The sequence below is a fragment of the Gossypium raimondii genome, chromosome 3, assembly GCF_025698545.1.
Source record: "Gossypium raimondii isolate GPD5lz chromosome 3, ASM2569854v1, whole genome shotgun sequence".
NCBI lineage: Eukaryota > Viridiplantae > Streptophyta > Magnoliopsida > Malvales > Malvaceae > Gossypium > Gossypium raimondii.
Window position 1 is genome coordinate 61,571,442 of NC_068567.1, and position 6,378 is coordinate 61,577,819.

The 6,378-nt window shown below is 34.7% G+C and overlaps 1 pseudogene; it reads left to right on the plus strand.

Annotated features, from left to right (window-relative positions):
- Nucleotides 1-568: 568 nt before the first annotated feature.
- Nucleotides 569-6,003, plus strand: LOC105796041 (uncharacterized; annotated as a pseudogene).
- Nucleotides 6,004-6,378: the final 375 nt, after the last annotated feature.

The window sequence follows — 6,378 nt, forward strand, 5'->3', positions numbered from 1 at the left end:
TAAACTGCCTGGTTAGTCATCTAACTTTTGTTAAATTTATTTTTTAGTCATTAAATTATAAAAAAGTTATAAAAGAGTAACTTAATTATTCAACTTTATCTTTATTGGTCACCAACCGTTGAATAGCTAATAGAAGATGACGTGGTAGTTTTTAAAATTGATAGAAACATCTATATGTTGTGTCAATTTAGCTTCGATTATAAAAAATTAGTCCCCAACATTTACACATTTTGCAATTTGATCTTTTTTTAATTTTGCTTTTCTTTGTAATCTTTTCACTTAAAGAGCTAAAAATAAAACAAATTAATTAGCTAAATTTGATGGAAAATATACAAAAATAGAAATACCCAAAACCCAAGATAGTAACCTTCATCTTTTATGAATCTTTTAAAATTAATCCTCGATGTCATAAATAAAAATAAAACTACAAAAAAGACCGAATTATACAATGTGTAAATGTTGAGGGCTAACTTTTTTTAGGAACATGACTATATTGACACGATCTATAAATATTAAGAGTTAAAGATGTTATTATGTCAATTTTTTGGTATTCTCGACTTTGTGAACCATGTTCTCAAGGTAACCGCTCATGGTATAATGACTCTTCACAGAACGTAGGAAACAAAATTCTTCTTTAAGGAACAATACTTTTGATTATTGAGAATTCACTCAACTACCTAATAAATGACACTTCGAAAACTTATCGTGAAGCAGACCATCATCCTCAACAATCCTAATAGTAGTTCAAGATTCAAATTTCAAGCAGTTAGATGATCCAAATTCAGGCCGTGTGTTTTGGGTCCATTTTCCATCCAACCGGAGCCCCAGTCCACAAAATCCAATTTTCATTTCCCGATTCGACCCGACCCAATTTCTAAACCCCGCTACGCTTCATCTAAGTGCTCTGAGGTTTGGGGGATTTTAGTTCCCGGTTTCAAATTTTCGCTCCGTTTCCTCAGCAGTCATCAATGGGGAAAACTGAGATCCGAAAAGAGGCCCGAATCCGAACACTCACCTTCCACTGCCTTCGTCTCGAACTTGTTGTACTCTTTCACCAATTCTCAGGTAAATTTTCTTATACTGCGAAAAAATTAGCTTCAATACTATTGTTCTTTTTTTTTTTTAAATTTAAATTTTAATATTATTCTAGCTTGAAGAAACATTTAGCGATGTTGGTCCAATCAGGCGTTGCTTTATGGTTACAAAGAAAGGATATATACTACTTTAAAGCACAGCATTTAGATTTTTTCATTAATTGTTTGCTCGGAAGAACACTGATAATATATGTTCTTTTAATATCTGTTCATAGGGTCAACTGAACATGTTTCGGTTTCGTTCAGTTCTAAGTTAAATTGGGGTTCATTTTAGATTTGTTGTTGTTGTTGTGGTTGCCTTGCTTGGTTCGGTGATGAATTTTCGTGTTTATCCGTTGTATTGGTTGGTGTATTTTTTTTCTTTAGTGCTGCTACTGAAGATGCCACGCGAGCTATTGAGCTGAAAAATGGTTCATCGGTTGGAGGTCGGAAAATTGGAGTTAAACATGCGGTCGAAAGCAACCCAAGGTTTGTATACTTTTATATAGTTCTAGCTTATAGATTTGTATGTATGTGTTCTACTAACTTTAATATATGCTGTCGCAGATGATGCCGTGGAGACAAAGAATGATACAGATGGTTTTACCTCAACTGTGGACGGGCATGGTTCGAGAATGCCAAAACTAGGTTACATCTTACGAAGTTTTTTCTGTTATTCTTGTTAACTACTTGTTTTCTTTCCTGCTTTTTGTTTGATACTTTGAATGCGAATCCAGAGAAACCTGTGCAACCTAGAAAAGTGGCAGCACTTTGTGCTGATTTAGCGGATAAAGAGAATTGTTCAGAAAAGCAGAGGTACTGAATTCTTTGTAGTATCAAATATTGTAATTAGATATGGACCTCTAACACCATTGTCTAGTTCCTGGCAGCCGATTTTACTCATGAAATGAATCTTTGAAACATATATTTTTCCACATTATATTAGAAACATGTTATTTTATGCACGTTTAGTTTTTTATCGAAAATTATAGTATTCACTTTCTGACACATTAAGGCATGACGTTTCTATTCTACTGTCAATATTATGAAGGGTTACTAGGACAGTTATATTTGGTGGTCTTCGTAATACTGAGATGGCCGAAGCTGTTCATCGATGTGCAAAGGAAAGTGGCATGGTCTGTGCTGTAACTTATCCTCTTCCAAAAGAAGAGCTTGACCAACATGGTAAGTCAAAATGTTGTTCTTTGGTACCGTTTAACTGAATTCTTCTTTTTTACCCTATGAGAAACAAGAAAAATGAAAGCTTATTAATAGAGTAATGTTAGATTTGAAGAGCTCTAATGATAGTTCCATATTCTTTATAGACATATTTATCAGTTGAAAAATAACTTATGATATAAGCTATCTGGTTGTGATGTGCGGTATTTGATGTAGCTTCTAATGCATTATGTGCTTGTCTTTTGCATGTGTATTCACCACTGCCGTAATGGCTTTCCACACACACCTGGTTATCCATTGACCAAAAATCTGTTGAGTTTCACTATTTAGGTGCTACCAATGTTGTCGATCATTGTATTTTATTATAACATATATCACACACGGTGATTGGATTGAAACTTGATTGATAAACCAAGGCTTTTTCTGAGGATTAATACCAAACCATAAAATGCAAAATTTACTAGGTCTTGCACAAGATGGATGCAAAATGGATGCTTCAGCTGTACTTTTCACAAGTGTTAAATCAGCTCATGTTGCTGTGGCAAAGATACACCAAAAAGAGATACAGGGAGGCATTGTTTGGGCACGCCAGCTGGGTGGTGAGGTAAAGTAAACATGATAAAGCAGTCATGATTCAACCGGTACTTATTTGTATATGAATGAATGAGTGATGAAATTCTTTAACTTCATACTTTATCTAATTATTTTTATCTGGTGCTTGTGGCCCAGGGTGCGAAGACTCAAAAGTGGAAACTAATTATTAGAAATCTGCCTTTCAAGGTTGGTTGGTGCTAATGGTGTACTAATATGATTATCCCTATTACTGACATCTAAAGTAGTTGCTGAACATTGTTGCAGGCTAAATTAAATGAGATAAAGGATATGTTTTCAGTGGCAGGGTTTGTCTGGGATGTATTTTTTCCGCATAATTCTGAAAAAGGTTATCTTCTCTTCATACAAAATCATTTAAAATTGTCAATTTTTTGTTTTCTTTTCATTTATGTTATGGTTTTTCCTCTTTATTTTCCAGGTTATCTAAGGGTTTTGCTATTGTCAAATTCACATGTAAACAGGATGCAGAAAATGTACTGCTGTTTTTTATCCTTTAGTCCAAAATGGTGAAGATTTAGAGATTTTTTTTGGCTACCTGTTTTTACGTTGTTTTTCATTTTCAGGCCATTCAAAAGTTCAATGGGAAAATGTTTGGCAAAAGACCCATAGCTGTTCACTGGGCTGTACCAAAGAGACTTTACAGTGGTGGCACTAATGCTGCTGTTGCTTCAGATGATGGTTTGTTGTCCTTAACTGAATTTCATCTACTTGTCAAGGATGCTTATTAACTTCTTTCCTCCGAGTCTTTGGCATTATTATCTAGAGATAAATGAGTTGGCTTAACTTTATTGATCAATCAAACATATTGATTATCAAATAAAGAAGCTAATATTTCTTATGGTTATCAAAGTGCAGAAGATAATGACACGAGATTAGAGATTTCTTGAAAAGTATTGAAGTGGTTTTAGCAAGTTAATCGCATATATGCAATAAGTTTCTTCTGCCATGCATGGTTTTCTTATAGTGTGTTAGTTATTGACCTTCTGAATGATGATTAATTCTCTGATTGGATATTCAAGTGATGTCTGTGTTTGCCTGTGTATCGTACACATACAGAGTACAGACACACACATGCATATTTATATACATGATACATAGTAGAAATTTTTATCGTTGACTTTTATATATCAAATATGTAGTGATATTCCTGAAATATGGTGAAGTTGGTGCCTTTCTGTAGTGGCAATTTATGTAATCATTAGTATACATATATTTATGTTTGCAGATGGGGTATCTATCTCATTTCTAGTGGTTTTGCAGGGCAGCTAAATGAAAGAGAGAAGGGAAGTGATAATAGTAGCATTGATAAAAAAAATGACAAAGCTTCAGTCTCCAAATTTCCATGTTTCGAAGACCAGATTCGTTATATACAAATTGCTAAAGTCCATGACCAAAAAAGAATTGAAACAGTTTTGTATTGATGCAGTTACCTCACAAGCTACAAAGCAAAAGCCTGTTATATGACAGGTTAGATAAAGTTATTAATCTGTTAATATAAATGTTTATTTCTCATAATTCTTTGTAATAATTTTATGCATATTTAGAGTACTTTCATAACCCTGATATTACTCGTGCAGATTAAGTTCTTGAAACCGTGAAGAAGGGAAAAGTCGTTATTAAAAATCAGTCACGTGGGGTTGCCTTTGATCAGTTTTTGGAGCATCAGCATGCACTTGGGGCCCTGAGGGTTCTTAACAATAACCCTGGTAATGTCCCGTTGCTTTTAGATTACATGCATTCTGCATCGAAGGGCAGTTTATCGATAACATTGAAGGGGAAAAAGTTTACTCAAGGGCATTGTTTCTTTTCTGTTTCTAATCTTAAATTGTCATTGGTTGTTTGCAGAAATGTTTGGCCCCGAGCATCGTCCCATTGTGGAGTTTACCGTAGATAATGTGCAGACGTTGAAACTAAGGAAAGCTAAGTTACAAGCTCAGCAGCAGGATGCTAGTGATGATTCGAATAATGCACACCAAATGCCAAGTCACATCTGATCTCCCTAACAAATCCAGAAAACGGAAATCTAGAGATGACAAAAGGACAAGAAAGCATTCAGAGTTTAAAAAATCCAAGATGGAAAACACAGTTGGTGAAGGAAAAGCTAATAAGAAGCCAAAGCTAAATCCAGCCGGTGAAAAGACAAAACCATCTCCTTCGAAAGAAAACTCGGAAGGCTCCAATAGGAATTCAAAAGGATCAAATCGTAAATCCAAGAATTGCAAAACTGACCCGAAACCTGTTGTTGGAAGTTCAGATAATGTTGAAACAAATGTCAACGATACCCACAAATTGAAGTCCAAGAAGGTGGAAGCAGTTTTGAAACCAAAAGAGAGGACACGGCAGGGCTAGACGTGATAGACAAACTCGATATGCTAATCAAACAATATAGAATTCTCACAGCCAAAATCCGAAGCACCTGATGCCGGAAAGCAAAGTTCTAAAAAGCTCAGAAGGTGCTTTCAAGCTTAATTTTGTTTTACCAGGTTATATAGCCAGGTTCGTATCATAACTTAAACCGACCCCATCTTTAGAAAGACCGAGAATATTCATCGATGTCTTGCAATTACTACAAGTTTTCGACATTTTGTGACAAACTTTCGTAGAAAGCTGAACACATGTTATCGAGTTAAAACGCAGTTGTTATCAACGGTGCTTCTCCAGAATTTGACTCGCTTTTTGTTTTAATATCTCTTTGTACATCTGGTGCAGACATTGCTTGAGGATCAAGAAAAGAACATCAAGTCTTATCCTCCATTGAAATGTTCACGGTGGAGTTCGACACCAAGAGATGGAAATAAAACCGGCAATATCGACAGGGTACCATTTCCAACCCACACTTTTAGGAATCTGACACTTTTATCTTCAAAGGGCAAAACATATTGATGTCCTTTTTTCTTTTCCTAGATTTCTATTTTTTGCAATATAGCCCCACAACTTGCATGTTTGTGCAGTACGGTATAGCTAAGGGCAACTCAGAGGGCCCCCCCGAAAAAGTAGAAAAGCCACACAGAAGTCAATTAACACAATTACAATTTTTGGATTATGGTGGTTGAGACTTTGAGATCATGAAATATGGATCATGGCTCCCATGTTCATCAATCACCATTTTATAATCGAGCTTGCATTTGATGCACTTTTATTGGTGGTGGAATTTTTATTATTCTGGAAAGTGAAATTAAGAGTTTGTCGTTTTGTTAATCCGGTTTATGGAGTCAAAAAACTCGATTGATTAGCAAATTAATGTAAGATTGAAGGTGACCTATATTAATTTTCTTCTTTTTTAGGAATTTAAAATGAAATGTTGGTGTTCGCAAGCTGTTTGAATTCATCTCGATAAAAATATCAGATTTGATTCATTAATTTTCTAGTCAAGCTCAAGCTATCAACTGAGTTCAACTCAAACCTAATCGAGCTTTTTATTTTAATATATTTTATATTATAAAATTATATTTTTACCCTTACAAACAAAGCTTAATTACGAATGAACTTGAACTTAAGTAATAACTTGATTATG